Here is a 21,453-nt window from a genome sequence, read left to right on the forward strand (position 1 = left end):
AGAGGTACTATTCCATATACTGGGCTTAACTGTCATGGCTTACATACCAAATATTTCAAACCCTTGTATTGTTCTTATCAGTTATGACTCACAAAATGAATATTTCGAACCCTTATATTGTACTTATCCATGATAACATCACATGCTGAATATTTCTAACCCTCATATTGTGCTTATCAAGCACGAATCTCATACTGAATATTTCTAAACCTTATATTGCACTTAACAAGCATAACTCACATACTGAAATACTTCCAAACCTCATATCGTACTCATACGTCAAGACTTACATAACGAGCATTTCTAACACATACTTTACGTAACCATGATTCATATCTTGAGGATTTCTAACCCTTTTAGAAGACTTTTATGACCCTTGGGTCAGACCAACACTCAGCCTATCACACCAAAGAATGGTACTAACGTGGTCAAGGATTCCCTTAAATTCTAGTCAGCGACAAACATCAGACGAACAATACATATGGTTCAGGCAGGTCCGCTACATATGCAGACCTCCGCGCCAACAGGTACACTGTATAAAGAGAAGGCCGGCCTTGGCGACACACCGTTATGGCGGCACAGTTAACACAGATAACATCGGAGGGAGGTTGGTTGGGCCAACACAGCCAAGCAGTCCAGGAAACATCACCTCCATTATCCACAATGGACGTGGCAGGTTCGTATTGTGAGGGATGGTACTCTCCCGACGGATATCATAAGTATGACTATCACTACATCAAGCCCTGTTTCCCTTACTTAAGTAAAACATTCCCCTTAATAACTCTCATCCTCAACCACTTACCTACCAAAACACAAAGACACACACACACACACACACACACAAACATTTACAAACCTACACCGTTCGGTTATTCTGTGACCGTACTAGGCTATACCGGGATCCCGCAGTCAAGAAATGAGGTCTTCACATGCTACATCCTAAAATGACAGTGAGGAGTTACGAGCCTTTGATATGGACAAGCCAGCAACATGAAGTGGTCGTCGTCAAGTCAGAATACATCATCACACGTCAAGGCTACACTCGAGGCCACCAAAGAGCGAGGTCTGAACGCGACCCTGGTAATAATAAAAATGGGGACACGTCTCGCAAAATCTTTAGCTTCCCTCCAAGACACCTCCACACCATTTGCAGTTAGCAAGCCGAGATGTTTACATGAAATACTCTCCATTATCAGCATCATAATCGACATCATTATCATTATTCTTGTCATTATCATTATCAAAATTATCATTATTTTCTTTCGTGCAATGTAAAAATGGCTTCCTAAAGCGTGGGTAATAGTCCAGGCTCTTTGTTTACTGTGCAGGCTGAAAGCTCCCCCCCCCTCGGAGGTCCGGGGAGGCCTCGTCCGAGGGATTGTGACGTCACTAAGCCCACGCCCGAGACCACGCCTATATTCTTTTAATGTGTTGATACTACGACGTCCAGGCCGGCCCCACCAACACCATTATCACAAGGATTACAGCCAGTCAAGATAACCGGCACTGTCAAGCAGCTCACGTCACCATCATCCAGCTCACATCACCACCAGCCACCTCACACTATCACTGCCAGGCTCACTGCTACACTAAACAGCTCAATCTACCACCACCCACCTCACACCACCTGGCTCGGGCTGGGGGTGTACGTTATGCATACATATGCATTGGAGGGAAGACAATACACATATATATGAGACGGGGCAACACGAGTGTACAACTCTCTCCTCGTAACACAAATGACAATCACATGTACAGACCAGCTCGCACCAGCACCAACCATCTCAACATCAACCAGCTCACGCTCTCATCAACCAGCTCACAGTAACACCAACCCGCTCACTCTAACACCAACCAACTCACATAAACACCAGCCCACTAACTCCAGCACCAACCAGCTCACATCAACACCAACCACTTCACTTCAACACCTGTCAGCCCATCAACCAGCCCACTCTCCGGCACTACCCAGATCACCAGCACCAACGCCTTACTCTCTGATAAAAAAAACATCACTACTTGTAGCAACTTTCCTCCCACATCACATACTAGTAAAATCTTCCCATCATCATGCGTTTTCTCTAGAACCACCGACATCACATAAAAATCACTGTTTTTCTGAGTATTTCTAATACAAAAATTTCAAAGCAAACATCTGATCCACACATCCTTTACCACTCCCGAAACCAAATTATTCCTCTTCAATCTGAAGATCTGTGCATGCCACCATCCTCAGTCACCACTCTCTCACACAACTTAACAGGTATACTCAACAAACTTATACCTCTGCAATTTGAACATTCACTTTTGGCCCCCTTGCCTTTATACAGAGGCACTAAACACCCATTTTGCTAATGCTAAGCCACCGCACCATGTCATGAATATTTTAAGTACCATAACTAACCAATGAATAATAAAGTCAGTCACCATCTTTCTTGAGAAATCAACTGCAATACCGTCCCTTCCTGCCGCCTTGCCACACTTCATCTCACGCAAGGCTTTCGCCACTTCTTTTTTTCACCAAACCACTTGCCTTGACTCTCTAACTTTGCATACATACCCAACCCAAACATACCACATCTGCGGCCCAGTTATCAAACACATGCAACAATCCTTCAAAGTATTCTCACTCCATCTACTCTTCACCTTATTTCTGACTGCTACCTCCACTACATTTGCTTTCTTCACCGATGTTCCCATTTCCTCCTCCCGTATGCCACACACTTTTCTCGCACATGTTTATTGTCAGCATTGCTCCCCCCCCCAAAAAAAAAAAAAAAAAAACTACCATTCCCCTGGGTTCATTCACTCTCAGCTTCTGCCAACTTTCACTTATCACTCCTGGTATCTCTTTACACTAGCCTCTCCTCCAAACTTACTCATTTTCACCACCCTCTTCCCACCAATATCATTTCCTTTTCCACCATTTGCCCCTTTCAGATGAGTGCTTACCCCTCTCCCCTACTCACTCACGTTTATATATATATATATATATATATATATATATATATATATATATATATATATATATATATATATATATATATATAAGTGAACCAATACTGCAGCGTAGGAAAAGTGGGTTAAGTTTTGAAATTAGCCTGGGAAAGTTGATAAGTTGGACTGCTTTCGACTCGCCTCCTTCAAGCTAGAAGCACCCCCGACGTGAGGGGAGTACTCCATACAAGGACGGATCAGTCTTTTGGATAAACTGAGCAACATTTAGGAAGGAAAAAAATTTCGACATCTAAATAGGACTCCCAGTTTCTCAGGGGCATGCTTAGCAATCTCCTTAATGTGGGGTTTCTACGACAGAGTGGTTGTTACAGTAGTACCGAATATGTTCATGGAGTTAAGTCGTGTTATGACATAACCGTCGAAGGAGAAAGATGAGAAATTTTCGATAGAGAGGTGGGCAGAAACTGGGTCTTGAGGCCTTCTTGCTACTCCCATTCAGCACTGATCACTGTACGTAATCAGTGCAAGTATATTATTCGTGAGGTAAAGAGTTCCTCTATTCAAAGGAAGTGCGATAACCTCTCCTCATCATCTACTGATGAGTCTCTAACTAACAACTACTGTCGCTTCAACTTTCCTTCATTTTTTTCCGTTCTGATGGTAGCATATCTGTCTCTCCTGTAGACACAGCAACTCGTCTTTGCCTCTCGTTTCTCCTGTGCCTCTACCTTATATACTCATCTACGTCTCTCTTTCCAAACAAAATATTCCCAACCATCAATCCGTCGCCAGCACGCAACACACGTTGATCTCCATTTTCATTCACATCACTGAGTACCTCATACCCCACTTCGCCCCGCCCCGACTCCCAATCATATACTTGCTTGCCTCATTGTCCCATCTCGCATTCAAATCACCAATCACTAATACCCGATCTCTCGCATCAGAACTACCGACACACTCACTCAGCTCCTCCTGAAACACTCTACTCTCTTCCTTATTCGTTTCGCTTGCCGGCGCATAAACAAATCACCAACCTCTCGTGATACGCTTGCATTTCTACCCACGTCAGTCTGTTGCTCATTTCTGTACACTCTTTCACACAGTTCCACATATATATATATATATATATATATATATATATATATATATATATATATATATACTATTCGCCATTTCCCGCGATAGCGAGGTAGCATTAAGAACAGAGGACTGGGCCTTTGAGGGAATATCCTCACCTGGCCCTCTTCTCTGTTCCTTCTTTTGGAAAATTGAAAAAAAACGAGAGGAGAGGATTTCCAACTCCCCGCTCCCTTCCCTTTTAGCCGCCTTCTACGACACGCAGGGAATACGTGGGAAGTATTCTTTCTCCCCTAACCCCATATATATATATATATATATATATATATATATATATATATATATATATATATATATGTGTGTGTGTGTGTGTGTGTGTGTGTGTGGCGTTAAGATGGCCCCGGTGAGGGCATTTAAATTCTCACACCAGCACCACCCAGCTCACGACACCAACCACTTGGTAACCTCACTGCCACACTCTCAACAATCCGGCCTAAGTGTTCATCACCACACACCAGTTACACACATCAACATGCGAGTAAAAAGAGGACAAACACAAGATCTTCTGTTGGCAGGAATACGACATTAAATATGGCTTTTTTTTTTTTTTTTTTTTTTTTGAGGAGGAGAAGAGGGATTGCGTCTCATCACCCACTCATATATTTCTTGTCTCACACAGTGAATCATACTCTCTCTCTCTCTCTCTCTCTCTCTCTCTCTCTCTCTCTCTCTCTCTCTCTCTCTCTCTCTCACACACACACACACACACACACACACAATGACCGCTAAAAGCTATCCCTGAAGTGCTGTAATTTAGTTTAAAGCCACCGCCCAGGAACGGGACCAGAAACTTCATCCACCCCTTAAGAAATGGTCGACAGAATGGGTACCTGGGTCAGCCTCGGGTGTATATATATATGGCCCGCGTCTCTGTTCCTTCTTTTGGTAAAGTAAAATAGGTGGGGAGGATTTCCAGGCCCCCGCTCCCAATCCTTTTAATCACCTTCTACGACACGCACAGAATACGTGCCATATATTCTTTCTCGCCTATCCCCAGGGATAATATACTATATTAACATAAAAAAATACAATAATTCCGACGCCCATTTACACCTCAAGTCACACTCAAGTCAAATCAAAATACAGCACAGCCACAAACTGTTCTACTTCTTGCTATGCTTCTGTCCTAATGTCCTGACCTCATCAGTGCCTTTCTCCGTTATTTTCCCCACAAACTCTCTTAGCTTATGGTGATTATCAACTATGAAGCTGGCAATTCAGCACTACGAAACGTAATATAATCTTTGCCTTTACTTCACTCTAAAGCGGCACGACCCCTGGGTACGATAGCTTGGCCTTCGACCGTCGTGCTCCCACGTCTGGGATCGTTGAGCATCTACTACAATTCGTTTCATGGCCTTCTAGAGTATAATCACCACCCTATGTCAGCTGCTCCTCCACCCTGCTTGCAGGGCTCTGTCCGCGGCCTGCAGCAGCGAGTGTGGCTGGATCACGTAGCCACGTCCCTCGCGGCCGTCTCCAGACGCCAAGTACCGCTACAGACTGTGCACACACACACACACACACACAGACACACACCACCGCACTCCCCAGGGACCAAAGGCAGCAGACTGCAGGGTTCTACACGCCACCAGCCCACCTTCCTGCCCTACTAATGACACCTCTTATGCCACCTGACCTCATCCTTGGCCCAGGCTCCATTACACTTCCTTCCTTCTTATGGCCCAGGCTCCATTACACTTCCTTCTTTCTTATCTTGACTTTGATCCTCTTTACGCATTCCTTCATTTTTCTCATTCATCCTACCATAATATCTTCTGCCACAATAAAAAAAAAAAAAGCCTTCTCTAACCATCACTCTTTCACTACCCATTTCCTTTTCTCGTCTTGTGTCAAGTCTTCTCCTACCACGGTGCATTATATTATTTCTTCACAATCGTAAACCTTTGCTTTCTCTCCGCTTGGTGTCTGAACATAACCACCGTTCTTATCTTTCCGATCTATTCTTTCCCATCCCCGTCCCTCTTCATGTTACTCTCTTCCCTCCCCCGCCCTCATCTCTCACCGGTCAATCTAGGTGACCTCCCACCTTCCTATATCTTTAATCCCTGGATCAATTCAACGTCATTTCCCCTTAAAAAGATGTTGTTCCTCTTCGCACATGATATCCTTAGGCCTCAGGAACGGTTCCGTCAGCGTAGCTTTTGACTCAAGGCGACATGACCCAGGCTACTACATGGCAAGAACCGACACCTCTCGCAGTCAGCTCTCGCCCACAACCCTGATCGGAAAGACAGCGTTACCACATAACTTACAACACACCCCCGTCACTGGCAGTCCTAGCCCAAACCCATGACAGGTTGGGGCTTGTGTAACCCCTCATTAGTGCCCCTATATAATCAGTGGGCCATATCCATATCCCTAACTTGTACCCTTATTCTTCATCCCTTACCGGTAATGCCACCCCAAACCCCTAACTTGACAGAACAGGAGATACATCGCTACAGATATATTACCGAAGCAGTGACTGATTTTAACTCCAGTTGGGACACGAAAAAAGTGTCAAAACCTATAAATCCTGTTTCGTTACAATCACCATAAAACAAACTATACATCCTATCTCATAACAATCACCATAAAACAAACTATAAATCTTATCTTGTAACAATCACCATAAAACAAACTATAAATCTTATCCTGTAACAATCACCATAAAACAAACTATAAATCCTATTTCGTAACAATCACCATAAAACAATCCCTTCACCGGTGTGGTTCAAACTTATCAAAAACTAACCACGGTCATGGCCCTCGCCCACTCCATAATCACGTTCTGCATCTCCAGCAAACCTTTTACGCGGTAAACTATACAAATGTCGCCCCAGAGACTCGTAACACCGCTCGGGCAAGTTCAAAGTAAATTTAAACGTAACCTGGGATTAGAATATCTTCCCGCTCAAACTCATGTTCCTCCAAGACTTTCTTCTTAAAACAAAAAAGGTTCAACTCTCCAATCTTTCGCATGAACCCTTCGTGGGGGTTCAAATCGCCAAAGGTCGAACGCCATGAATCATATACAAGTGAGCTCACCTATAAATTTGAGGGTTTACATAAATACACCCATCAAAAAGGCGAACGAAGCATTCTCACTAAAGTATCACAAATTGGCTAAGGATATGATCGTTTCCCATCCTCCGGGTTGGAGATATTCCCTTACTCTCTGCAGCTGATGCCGACTTGCCTCAAGCTCTTAACGACCGTTGGCGACCCTGGCGTGCGCTCGAAAACCATTTCAAACTTTAACATTCATCTAACGAGAGAGAGAGAGAGAGAGAGAGAGAGAGAGAGAGAGAGAGAGAGAGAGAGAGAGAATTTTATATATATATATATATATATATATATATATATATATATATATATATATATATATATATATATATATTTCTTTTTTTCTTTTGTACTATTCGCCCTTTCCCGCATTAGCGAGGTTGCGTTAAGAACAGAGGACTGGGCCTTTGAGGGAATATCTTCACCTGGCCCCCTTCTCTGTTCCTTCTTTTGGAAAATTAAAAAAAAGAAAAAAACGAGAGGGGGAGGATTTCCAGCCACCCGCTCCCTTCCCTTTTATTCGTCTTCTAAGACACACAGGGAATACGTGGGAAGTGTTCTTTCTCCCCTATCCCCAGGGATAATATATATATATATATATATATATATATATATATATATATATATATATATATTTTTTTTTTTTTTTTTTGCTTTGTCGCTGTTTCCCGCGCTTGCGAGGTAGCGCAAGGAAACATACAAAAGAAATGGCCCAACCCACCCCCATACACATGTATATACATACGCCCACACACGCAAATATACATACCTACACAGCTTTCCCACATTAGCGAGGTAGCGTTAAGAACAGAGGACTGGGCCTTTGAGGGAATATCCTCACTTGGCCACCTTCTCTGTTATATATATATATATATATATATATATATATATATATATATATATATATATATATATATATATATATATATATATATGTGTGTGTGTGTGTGTGTGTGTGTGTGTGTGTGTGTGTGTGTGTGTGTGCAAAAAGTACACAACTAGCTAGTTTACAAACAATGCACGTAAAACCAAAAGAAACGGAAAATACGGTGTCAAGCGCTTTTGTGTATTTACATCATCAGGACTGAGTAAAGATAGGGAAAACCTGAATATATCAACAGAAACTTGGCGAGGCAGACAAAATTAATTAAGAAACAGGTGAAGGGATTACGGCACAGGTCACCCTCCACGAGCTCACCTCTCTATAGTTACAAAAGTTATAAACTCTCCCAGGCTAACTTCAAAACTTGATCCACTTGCCTTAGGGTTCAGTGTTAGCTCACTTTCCCTCCTCCTTAGGAATTACTTAGGTTTTTGCACCTGAGAGCTGGCTACTTGTACCAATAGCTACACTACCCAGTACTAGAAAAGCTGCTGCGCCACATGATTACTCTGTGGCCATTGGCAACTCAAGGGTGGGCCGTTTTGATAACTTACCCTAGACCTCAAAGTTTTATAGCTCTCTACCCTCTAATGTTATTTTCCCCCAAAACACTATGACATGGTACATTTCAAAATGTACTTCACTACCTCCAAATTCGTAAATAATTTTCCTTGTGTCTTTTTTCCCTTTTATTAACCTTGGTGTTAATTTATGAGTCCACGGGGAAAATGAAACACTAAGTTCCCAAGTGCACTTTCATGTGATAATCACATCACATATGATTATTACACGAAAGTGCACTTGGGAACTTGTTTCATTTTCCCTGTGGACTCATAGGAATATACTTGATCACACGCAAAATTGTGATCCTTTCCAATATATATATATATATATATATATATATATATATATATATATATATATATATATATATATATATATATATATTCTTCGGGGATTAAGGAGAAAGAATACTGCCTACGTATTCCCTGCGTGTCGTAGGCGACTAAAAGGGGTGGGAGCTGGGTGCTACAAATCCTCTCATCCTGTTTTACTTTTCCAAATGGAGCAGAGGGGGACGCGAGGATTTTTTCCTCAGAAGCTCAATCATCTGTTCTTGATGCTACCTCGCTAACGCGGGAAATGTCGAATATGTACAATATATATATATATATATATATATATATATATATATATATATATATATATATATATATATATATATATATATATATATAATTTATTTATTTATTCATTACACTTTGTCGCTGTCTCCCGCGTTAGCGAGGTAGCGCAAGGAAACAGACGAAAAAATGGCCCAACCCACCCACATACACATGTATATACATACACGTCCATACACGCACATATACATATCTATACATCTCAACATATATATATATATATATATATATATATATATATATATATATATATATATATATATATATATATATATATACAGACATACATATATACACATGTACATAATCTATAGTCTGCCCTTTTTCATTCCCGTCGCCACCCCGCCACCCATGAAATGACAACCCCCTTCCCAGCATGTGCGCGAGGTAGCGCTAGGAAAAGACAACAAAGGCCACATTCGTTCACACTCAGTCTCTTGCTGCCATGCATCAATAATGCATCAAAACCACAGCTCCCTTTCCACATCCAGGCCCCACAAAACTTTCCCAGACGCTTCACATGCCCTGGTTCAATCCATTGACAGCACGTCAACCCCGGTACACCACATCGTTCCAATTCACTCTATTCCTTGCACGCTTTTCACCCTCTTTCATGTTCAGGCCCCGATCACTCAGAATCTTTTTCACTCCATCTTTCCACCTCCAATTTGGTCTCCCACTTCTCCTCGTTCCCTCCACCTCTGACACATATATCCTCTTTGTCAATCTTTCCTCACTCATTCTCTCCATGTGACCAAACCATTTCAAAACACCCTCTTCTGCTCTCTCAACCACACTCTTTTTATTACCACACATCTCTCTTACCCTTTCCGTATTTACTCGATCAAACCACCTCAAACCACATATTGCCCTCAAACATCTCATTTCCAGCACATCCACCCTCCTCCGCACAACTCTATCTATAGCCCATGCCTAACAGCCATATAACATTGTTGGAACCATTATTCATTCAAACATACCCATTTTTGCTTTACAAGATAACGTTCTCGACTTCCATACATTTTTCAACGCTCCCAGAACTTTCGCCCATCCCCCACCCTATGACTCACTCCCGCTTCCATGGTTCCATCCGCTGACAAATCCACTCCCAGATATCTAAAACACTTCACTTCCTCCAGTTTTTCTACATTCAAACTTACCTCCCAATTGACTTGTCCCTCAACCCTTCTGTACCTAATAACCTTGCTCTTATTCACATTTACTCTCAGCTTTCTTCTATCACACCCTTTACCCACACACTTTGCCAAACTCAGTCACCAGCTTCTGCAGTTTCTCACCCGAATCAGCCACCAGCGCTGTATCATCAGCGAACAACTGACTCACTTCCCAGGCTCTCTCATCCACAGCAGACTACATACTTGCCCCTCTTTCCAAAACTCTTGCATTCACCTCCCTAACAACCCCGTCCATAAACAAATTAAACCATGGAGACATCACGCACCCCTGCGTTAGTGAGGTAGCGCAAGGAAACGGATGAGAATGCCCAACCCACCCACATACACATGTATATACATAAACGCCTACACACGCACATATACATACCTATACAGTTCAGCGTATACAAACATATACAGTTCAGCGTATACATAAATATACATACACAGGCATATACATATATACACATGGACATATTCATACTTGCTGCCTCCATGCATTCTCGTCGCCACCCTGCCAAACATAAAATAACACCCCCCCTCCCCCCGCGAGGTAGCGCTAGGAAAGGACAAAAGGCCACATTCGTCCACACTCAGTTTCTAGCTGTCATGTGTAATGCACCGAAACCACAGCTCCCTTTCCACATCCAGGCCCCACAAAACTTTCCAAGGTTTACCCCAGATGCTTCACATGCCCTGGTTCAATCCATTCACAGCACGACACACACACACACACACACACACACACACACACACACACACACACACACATATATATATATATATATATATATATATATATATATATATATATATATATATATATATATATATATATATACTTCATCCATTCCATACTTGTCCGCCGTTAACTACAAAGCGAGGTGGCGCAAGGTAAAAAAGGAACGGCTCCACTCGCTCATATCCCCTCTCTCTATTTCATGTATAAAGCACTGAAACCAGAACTCCTTATCCACGGCTGAGCCTTACAAACCCTTCCGTGGATTTTTCTAATCCTTTCATACGCTCGGATTCAGACCAGTGACAATGTTGTCCTCTGTACACCATATCGTACCAAATGACTCTATCCTCATTCCAACCTTCCGCCCACGGCCAGCGTTTACTTTATGCTAAGGCGGGCCCACCCGCAATCTTAATTTACATGAAGGGCATTCAAAGACTTTATTCAGTTACTTAGGTTAACGAATGAATATATATATATATATATATATATATATATATATATATATATATATATATATATATATATATATATATATAGGGTTTCGGCTATCATTCCCAACGATTGCCCACTTTGAAATTCCCGCGCCAACTGAGCAACTAGTGGCGACAACGTCAACTAGGCGCAAACATAAGATCAACTGCAAAAGAATCTGACGTTTTTCCTCCCTACTTGTTTTCTGTCAATACTGGTAAGTTATGAATTGTTCATTCAAAACACTTACTATGAAAATGAGTTATATGTAAGGCCAGGGATGATACCAGTGAAGCTTCTGGCAGCTATCAGGTATAATAGCGTTGTCACGTCCAGTTAGTCCATAAAAGTAAACACAGTAACTTGATTTTACCATTATTACACCAGTGGCAGACTATCCACTAGACACTCTGCGTGGCCTAGGGATCGGTACATATTATAACTGAACTGTGAACTATATAATTGGTCTCTATAAGCGAATCTTAAGCTTGAGAAAAGAATTCCAGCATGACTCATCACGGGTCCAAAAGTTGCTATCCTGGAGCAGAAAAAAAATAACGCAGATTTCACTCCCAGAAGAGGCACGTAGTTTTATGCTTAGTCTTTCATTCCCATTAACCTAGCTAACCAGCAGTAGTGTTCTGTTATGGAAGTTATATACTGTGTAACTGCTCGAGGCATTATATACAGCTTGCTTGTTTTGTAGAAAATCTTTATCCTTAATAACTAATCTGTAAAAAAGACACTTGTCTTGTTAGCTGACTAGCGAATTCAATGCTGGTTAGTTTTCACTAATAGCCAGTCTATCAGCTTTAAATAACATGCTAGTTAGAATAGTGGCTCGCTACACATCTGTCACCTCGCTTCCTACTGCACATTCAGTAAGTCTTGTAAAGTTGCCTTATGCGAGAGTGATCGGGTGATAAAACAATTGTTTTTCAAAATGTACTCCCCAAAATTGACAAACGTCTCGCAAAAATATTGTAGTACACACGTGCTTTGAAATAAGATTACAATTAATTTATGCTGACCAAATATAGTTTGTGGAATCTAATCAAAATGACCACATTTTAAGCAGTATTCTTTGAAGATATATATTTTTTTTTTTATATAAATCATTGCCGTTTCCCGCGTTTGCGAGGCAGCTTCAGAAATAGACATGTATGTATAATATACAGTTAAACCTCACATACCTTTCCGTCGTTTCCCCTGACTATTTCATAAGCCTAGGCTCAGTTAACTGACAGAACGTCACCACCTGTATACCACATCATTCTCTTGTGTTCAGTCTCATCTACTGTGTCCAAGTCCCGCTAACTTAAAACGTCTTTCACTCCATCATTCCAATTCGTCCTAAGCCTTATTTGCCTCCTTGTTCCTTCCACTTCTGATACCTACATCCTCTTCGTCGATCTATCCTCACTCATCCTCTCCATTTATCTCCATATATCCAAGCCATACCGGCACACCTTGCGCAACTCTCCGAAACTTACTTACCTAACCATACTATCCTCAAATGATCACTCAACATACTGATCAATAACTCAGGCAATCCATTTCCAACAGACCCTTCCAAACTTTTGTTTGTAGTAACATGTCCATAAGTTGGATGCATACAGTATCTGTACCGCTCACTGACAGTGATTCTCTTTCCACACAATCCTCAATGCACCCACGACCACTGCCTACTCACCCACACTATGATTTCGGCTCCCGTCATTCCATCCACTGTCAATCTCATTCCCAGTTATCAAAAACATTCCACTCCCACCAGGTGCTCTCCTTCCAAACTTACACTCAGTCCAAAACGTTTTTCTCCCTTGCAGATTCTCATTACCTTACTTTTACTCATATTAACCTTCAACGTTCTCCTTTCACATGTACTAATAATCTCAGACATCAAGCTCTGCAGTTTCTCACCCAAGTGTGCAACCAAAACTGTCACCTGCATTCTGACTCACCTTCCAGACCCCCCTACCACCAACAGACGGCAGGCTTACTCCTCTCCCCAAAACCTTCGCATTCACCTTCCTCACCACCCTACCTACAAAAATATTAAATGCCATGATGATATCACACACCCTTGTTGCAAACCAACCTTCACTTTTAACAGTATACCACCTCTTCTAACTTGCACACATGCCTTTCTCTCTCGGTAAAAACCCTTCACTGCTACAATCAGCTTTCCTCCCATATAGTATATCATAAAGTATTGTACCACTTTCCACAAAGCATCTCCATCAAACCTCTCATGCTTTCTTTAGGTACACACATGAGACATACAAATCCCTTTCTTTCTCTAAGTATTTATCACACAGACTCCTCAAAACCAATGCCTGGTCCACATGTCATCTAACAATGCCAAAGTCACATTGATGCTCTGTGCATGCTGACATCCTCTCACTCAATACTCTCCCATACAACTTACCAAGTACACTCAACAAACTTATACCTCTGGAATTCAAACATTCACTTTTGCACCCCTTGCCTTCATACAGTGGCACTATAAAGGCATTCCATCAGTTCTCAGGTACCTAAAGCCATACATCCACTGAAAATCCTGACTAATTCAACACCAATGTCACCCTTTTCTTGACAAAGTCAGTTTCAGTCCCAACCACTCCAAACTTTGACACACTTGTCGTATACAAAGCTTCCTCCACCTCTTCTCACCAAACCATTTGCCAAGACTGTCACTCCATGTACCTCCACATTCCAAACACCCTCTGTCTTCCAACCTATCATCAACATATAAAAGTCCTTTAAAATACTCAATCTACTTCCTCTTCACCTCTTTGACTGTTATCACTTTCTCATAAATTCCCTTCACTCTTGCTATTTGTTCTTTTGTTCTCTCTATTAACTTCCATCCAAAAGGTTTTTCACACCCTGAAATTTGTAGGTACTCTCTTTCCCTATCTCAAATCCCTTTCTCCTTCCTATTGACTTCTTCCCATTTCCACTTGTTTATCTGCCAATGACTTACACTTCTTCACTATATAACAGCCATACATCTCTAATTTTTTTCACCAGCAACCTATCTTCCTCATCCCACAGCTCACTACCCTTTCAAATACCCACATTCCCACCTGCATGCCACATACTTCTCCCACACATAGAAGCACTGCTTCCCTAAATGCTTTTCATTCCTTGTCCACACCCAGAGTTTTGTTTATTCTTACATTTTGCCATGTATTACCCAGTCTTTCCAGGTATATACTCACATGAGCCTATTCCAAGCTTACTCACTTGCACCACTCTCTTCCAACCCACACATTTATTTTCCTAAAGCCACTACCAAGAAGTGATCAGATAGTTCCTTCTTTTGGAAAAGTCAAAACTTAAGGGGACGATTTCCAGCCCCTCATTCTCTCCCCTTTTAGTCGCCTTTTACAACACGCAGGGAATATGTGGGAAGTACTTTCTCCCCTATCCCCTATTCCTAGTCATCCACATATACTTGTGTATGCTCATTTTCTAAACCAAGGCTTCACAATTATCCGTCCTTTACCAGCATAACCCATAACAAAATTCTTGGATACATAAGAAGGGCCTTTGAATTTGTCTAGGAAAATTATCCTTACTCTTTACACTGCATTGATTTTTATGTTAGAGGCTCCTGTCATGGACTAAAGTCTGCATCGAGGCTGAGCCTTAACTGAAATATAGAGAGGATTATGAATGGGGAAAAAGGGACAAGGAAAAGTATCTATGAATTTTGGAGGGAGCGAAAAAACCTGTCTTTTAAAGTGTGCCAGGTTATTGTCATTGGGAAAGTCATGAGAGGGTAGAGTTCCAAAGCTTTGAGGTGTAGGAAAAGAAACTTATTAAAATGGCTCATCCTTGAATTGCCAACGGTCACACAGGGATGATGTGACACAACGGAGAGCCAAGTATTGCATGGTCTACCTAGTGTTGGGGGCTCACAAGTTACCAGCTATCAGGAGCAAAAACCAAAGTAATACCTAAAGAAGAGGGAAAGTGAACCAACAATGCGGAGTAGGGCAAGCTGGTCAAGTTCTGAAGTCAGACCACTTTACACTCAACTCTGTAAAATAAGGATGCAGAGCTAAAACCACTCCACATGTGAGATCGGTGCTCCATACAAGGACGGATCAATCCTTTGTATAAATGGAGCAACTGTTCAGAAGAAAGAAATTTCAACATCTAAGCAGGACTCCCATTTTCTTAAGAGGCAGACTTAGTCATTTCTGTAATGTGGGGTTTTCAAGATAGAGTGGATGTCACAGTAATATGCTGTTAGAAATCTTGTCCTTTGGGGGTTTTCAGGCACTTTTTACAAGCCAGACAATGTTTGATCCAGTACAGGAACAACATAGATGTGTCAAAGGGGACATGTCTCATGCTCATTACATGGGAAAAACATCTAAAATGAACTGACTGAATCAGTCAACAGAAGATTGCTTGAATCCTCTGGAACACATGTAAAGGAGTCTTAGATATTACTCCACACTATCTTGGAGTGTACTGCAACTGTCAGCTACCAGGAACTAGTGCATGTGACAATATCAACAGTGTCATCTGAGAAGATGCCAGAAATTAAAGAGCATTACTTTAAGAGGCATTTTGAAAATGCAAGAAGAAACTGGTCTCAGTTTAATGAATGTCATTTTGAAGCTAGAAGAAGTGAAGTAAGGACTTCTTGAAGCAAGTCTGTTTTATATGAAAGTATGTTTATGCATAATGTGCACACAAAATTTAAGGAAATTATGATATAACTGTTATTGCTCATCTTAATCCGAAGATTAAAATGTTGTAACTGTTAATACCACTTGATTTCATTTTTGAAGAAATTAAAGATAGAGACTTAGAACCAGTGAACAGAAATCTTTAATAAACATGATTCGGTTATCACAGGAGATTTTCACATACTGGTATCTAAGTATATTTTTGTAATAGCTCCTGATGCAGTGCCTACCCAACTTTTTCAAGAGTGCCCTAATTCAATTAGTTGACATAACTAGTCTTGACAAGAACATATCAGATTTAGGTCAAGCTACAAACAAGGGTCTCATTACTGATATTGAAGTTGGAGAAAAGTTTGTTTCAAGTGATTACCTACAAATTATTTTTGAGGTAACCTTTTAACAATGTATATAATGTTGGTCAACATGTAAGTTGCAAAAGAAATACCAGATTTTTGACTTGGAAAGTTTATTGCTTTCCACTCCAGTTACGGACAAAAGTCCACATCAAGGCCAGGCCTTACTTGAAATATACAGAATTATGAAATGGAAAAAGAAAAGAAGGGAAAGTATTTAAAAACTTCTGAAGGCGTAAAAGGCCTGTCTTTTGAAATGTGTCTGGTCATAGTTATTGAAATGAACTGAGAAGGTAAAGAGTTCCAAAATCTTTGGCGAGTAGGGAAAGAAGCAGGCATCAAAACAGCCCACCCTTGAGTTGCCGATATCCACATAATAATCATGTGATGTAGCAGCTTGCTGAGTACTGTGTGGTCTAGCTAGTGGTGGGGGCACACAAGCAGCCAGCTCTCAGGAGTAAAAACCAGAGTAATACCTATAGAAGAGGGAAAGTGAATCAACATTGCAGTGTAGGGCAAGGGGGTCAAGCTACGGTATGAACTCGGCTGGACTACATCCAAGTACTGAATATGGATAAGGAAATATTCAGCAGCCAGCTCATATCCTACATTATGCCAAAACTTAAATATGTTTCTCAAGTTTGGGCACTGTACTTAAAAAAACACAAAGAATTAATAGAGAAGGGTACAGAGGAAGGCAAGAAAGATATGAGAATTAACAGACATGAGTAAGAGGTAAAGGTTAGAGGCCTTAAATTTATCCACCATGGAAGAGAAAACAGTTATGGGTGATTTGATAACAACCTGAAAAACTTTCTTTGATAGATGCAAGGAGCCATAACATGAAGAAAGATGTCAGAAAAGCTGTAAAGAAGCACTTTTAGAGATAATAGTAGAAATTGAAAGGAATAAAACTGGATGAAACTGTGAATGTGAATAGCATACAAAAGTCTATGATGTATGAGAGTACAGAGAGTTTTGGAGCTGAAGCCCCACAAGTGCAAAACTTTCTCATAAGGTACAAATGGGTAATTATGCACTTCTGACCTTACTCATACATGAATCGCTGTCAAGAGAAACATTTACCAAATGCAAACATAAGTCTTTCTGTAATGATGGTTTCCTTTCTGACTAATAGTGAAAAAATTCCTCGATCTCAGACTGCCCTCACTGCACACAATAAAACTAGCAAATTGTGACAAATGCACCATTCCATAAACCACCCCCTATTGGCAAAATATGGCTGCCTATCTATTTATGTAATGATAATTAATCAGAAAGCAGAGGCACATGTTCCAGTTGATAAATTTTGATGAAAATGGCACCAATGGCTTCCCAACACTCGTAGAGATGAAATTCTGTGGTGTGTGTGTGTGTGTGGAGGGGGGGATTATCTATTGCCTCCTACTCCCACAATGTGAAGTCCCACAAAATGCAAGGTATGGCAAGCATGTGTGAAAAAATACACACACACATACACATATTTTTTATTTTACTATTATACTTAATCGCTGCTTCCCACATCAGCGAGGTAGCGCAAGGAAACAGACAAAGAATGACCCAACCACTCATATACACATATATACGTAAAAGCCCATACATGCAAAAATACATACATATACGTATCAACGTATACATATATACACATGTACATATTCATACTTGTTGCCTTCATCCATTCCCATCACCACCCTGACACACAGGAAATAGCATCATCCCCCACTTTCAGCAAGGAAAAGACAAAAAGGCCACATTCGTTAGCACCCAGTCTCTAGCTGTCATATGTAATGCACTGAAACCACAGCTCCCTTTTCACATCCAGGCCCCACAGACCTTTCCATGGTTTACCCCAGAAGTTTAACATGCCCTGGTTCAATCCATTGACAGCATGTTGACCCCGGTATACCACATCGTTCCAGTTCACTCTATTCCTTGCACGCCTTTCACCCTCCTGTATGTTCAGGCCCCGATCGCTCAAAATCTTTTTCACTCCATCCTTCCACCTCCAGTTTGGTCTCCCACTTCTTGTTCCCTCCACCTCTGACACATATATCCTCTTTGTCAATCTTTCATCACTCATTCTCTCCATGTGTCCAGACCATTTCAAAACACCCTCTTCTGCTCTCTCATCACACATATATATAGGTATATGTATTTTTTTCAAACATATTCATCATTTTGCCTTGTTTGTGAGGTGGCATTAAGAATAGAGCACTGAGCCTTAGAGGGAATATCCTCACTTGGCCCCCTTCTCTGTTCCTTCTTTAAAAAAATTAAAAAAACAGGAGGGGAGGATTTCCAGCCCCCCCCCCCCCCCCCCTCCTCTTTAGTTGCCTTCTATGACACGCAGGGAAAATGTGAGAAGTATTCTTTCTCCCCTAACCCTAGGGATTATATATATATATATATATATATATATATATATATATATATATATATATATATGAATGTGAATAGTAGTTGGTATGCAGCCAACAACCAGGGAGGTATATTACCAGTACTTCCTGCCTGGGTATCAGGAGGGTTAGTGATAACTGCACAGTGAGCCAGTCCTTCACTGCTCGTCAAGTTGCACTCCTCCAACCCAGATAGCTGTCTTTTCTTTCTGCCTAACCTACATGTGGACTGCCAGCATTCTGTCACAAACATACAAAATCTCTCCGTCACACACAACACTTGACAACACTTAACTCAAATAGCTCATTCTTTGTAACTCTTAGATTTCCTGTGGTGAGTACTGTGTGCTTTAGCCCTGCCTTTTGGCAAAATGGTAGGAACAATAGATATTAATAGTAGGTAGGAACTTTTAGGTAGTAGTAGTCAGGACTCATTCGGAACATTATGTAGGAGCAGTCAATAGGAACATTAGGTAGGAGTGTCTGTGCTAGACTGGCCTTCAGCCAGTGGCCTGTTAAGGGTGAGGCATCAGAGGCTAAGAAGCAGCACTGCAGTTCACTAGTTATGGAGACACTATTGCCATGGCCATCCCCTTGGAGTTCCTGAAGGGAACAGACATCAGAGATAGAGATAGATAGATAGATAGATAGAATAAATACGAGTCTATTACGTCAGTACAGTTGAGGAATAGGTTAGATGGGAGAGTGAGTGTGAATGGAGAAGAATCAGAAGAACTGAAGTGCTTTCAATATCTGGGAGTGGTCATGGCAGCAAATGAAACCATGTAAGCAGAAGTGAGTCATGGGGTTGGGAAGGGGGCAGATGTTGTGGGAGCACTGAACAATCTTTGGAAATAGAGAATGTTATCTGGGAATACTAGTCCCAACAATATTATATGTATGTGAGGCATGAGCTATAGATAAGGATGTGTGAAAGAGGGTGGATGTGTTGGAAATGAAATGTTTGAGGACGATATGTGGTGTGAGGTGGTCTGATCAAGCAAGCAATGAAAGGGTAAGAGAGATGTCTGGTGATATAGAGCATGGTTGAGAGAGCAGAAGAGGGTATGCTGAAATAGCTTGGACATGTGCAGAGAATAAGTGAAGAAATGTTGACAAAATGGATATGCGTGTCAGATGTGGTGTGAAAACAGAGAAAAAGGAGACCAAATTGGAGATGGAAGGATGGAGTGAAGAAAAAGATTTTGAGTGATCAGGGCCTGAACATGCTAAAGCATGAAAGTGGAACGATGGAGTTACTGTTAATGGACTGAACCAAGACATGTAAAGTGTCTGGGGTAAACCATGGAAAGGTCTGTGTGGGGCCTGATGGTAGATAGGGAGCTGTGGTTCTGCTGCATTATACATGACAGCTAGAGAATGAATGTGAGCAGATATGGCCTTTCTTCATCTGTTCCTGGCCCTACCTTGCTAATGTGGGAAATGGTGATCAAGTGTGAAAAAAAAAATTATTTCAATATCAAAGTTTAAAACAGAAGAGGGACCTAAGCAAGGGATGCTCCTTCTTGAAGGCTCAGACTGGGGAGTATAAATATTTTGAATGCAACCAAAATGAGAAGAAATGAAGATTTAGTGGTATGTCTGAGGAATGGAACCTCAACGTCCTAGTTCTAAAAAAACAAAGCTAGAGGGTAAAGGGAAACAGTGGTTTGGGAATACCTTTGGCATGAACTCAGGGGTTAGTATGAGTACAAGAGCTAAGGAAAGGGGTAGCATTTCTGCTGAAGGAGTGATGGGAATGTGAGAAAGAGTGCAAGGAAGTGAGCGCCAGATTGATGTGGTAAAAATGAGTGGATTACAGGAGTTCAGTGATAATTAGTGCTAAGGTGCTTAGCCCAAAGAAGAATGATGAAGAGAAAAGACTGTTTTGGGAGCAGCTGAGTGATTAAGTCAGTAGTTCTGATGTGAGAGATTGGGTAGTAGTGATGAGCGATTTGAATGTGAACTGGGTAATACAGCAGTTGAGGCTATTAATGGGAAGCATTGGCTATTCAGTTATGTGAATGAAAATGGTGATCAGCTTGTTTGCTGTAAAAGGACTGGTGCTTGGAAATACAGGACCCACTTAATTTATATTTATTTGATTTACCGCATTTTTAGAATAATATGCACAGTCATTTACAACTTTTTTCATTTATGTGGGCTTAATTTGGAATAACACAATCATCATCGGTTGGCAATACAGCGTTAAGGCATTGCCAACACTGCAAGAAGCAACTCTATGCATGGCATGGATACAGGCTACAGACATATGCTTAAGTATTTTGTGCTGAAGTATACCGTACATTGCACGTGTTTGTGCCTTGCATCATGCCACTGAAGCATCTTTTAAGTTCTCCTGATGTCAGT

General features: G+C 41.2%; 2 protein-coding genes across 2 annotated transcripts in view; one reads left to right on the forward strand and one right to left on the reverse strand.

Annotated features, from left to right (window-relative positions):
* Window positions 1-21,453, reverse strand: part of trc (Serine/threonine-protein kinase tricornered) — a 262,213-nt gene that overhangs the window by 238,292 nt on the left and 2,468 nt on the right. The window lies entirely within an intron of this gene.
* LOC139762379 (diacylglycerol kinase delta) overlaps window positions 11,711-21,453 on the forward strand; it is a 163,683-nt gene continuing 153,940 nt past the window's right edge. The window contains exon 1 of the mRNA XM_071687184.1: window positions 11,711-11,842. The gene's annotated coding sequence lies outside the window, so the exon portion shown is untranslated. The remainder of the gene's footprint in view (window positions 11,843-21,453) is intronic.

Source organism: Panulirus ornatus, chromosome 43 (genome assembly GCF_036320965.1).
Source record: "Panulirus ornatus isolate Po-2019 chromosome 43, ASM3632096v1, whole genome shotgun sequence".
NCBI lineage: Eukaryota > Metazoa > Arthropoda > Malacostraca > Decapoda > Palinuridae > Panulirus > Panulirus ornatus.